Source organism: Bison bison, unplaced genomic scaffold (genome assembly GCF_000754665.1).
Source record: "Bison bison bison isolate TAMUID 2011002044 unplaced genomic scaffold, Bison_UMD1.0 scf7180017864329, whole genome shotgun sequence".
NCBI classification, from domain to species: domain Eukaryota; kingdom Metazoa; phylum Chordata; class Mammalia; order Artiodactyla; family Bovidae; genus Bison; species Bison bison.
Window position 1 is genome coordinate 2,566,186 of NW_011494901.1, and position 385 is coordinate 2,566,570.

A 385-nucleotide genomic window follows, 5' to 3' on the forward strand; every position below is an offset into this window, starting at 1 on the left:
TAAAAAAGAGTCAATATATAATGAATAATGCAATAAATGAAATTAAAAACACTCTGGAGGCAACAAATAGTAGAATAACAGAGGCAGAAGATAGGATTAGTGAATTAGAAGATAGAATGGTAGAAATAAATGAATCAGAGAGGATAAAAGAAAAACAAATTAAAAGAAATGAGGACAATCTCAGACCTCCAGGACAATATTAAACGCTACAACATTCGAATCATAGGGGTTCCAGGAGAAGAAGACAAAAAGAAAGACCATGAGAAAATACTTGAGGAGATAATAGTTGAAAACTTCCCTAAAATGGGGAAGGAAATAATCACCCAAGTCCAAGAAACCCAGAGAGTCCCAAACAGGATAAACCCAAGGTGAAACACCCCAAGAT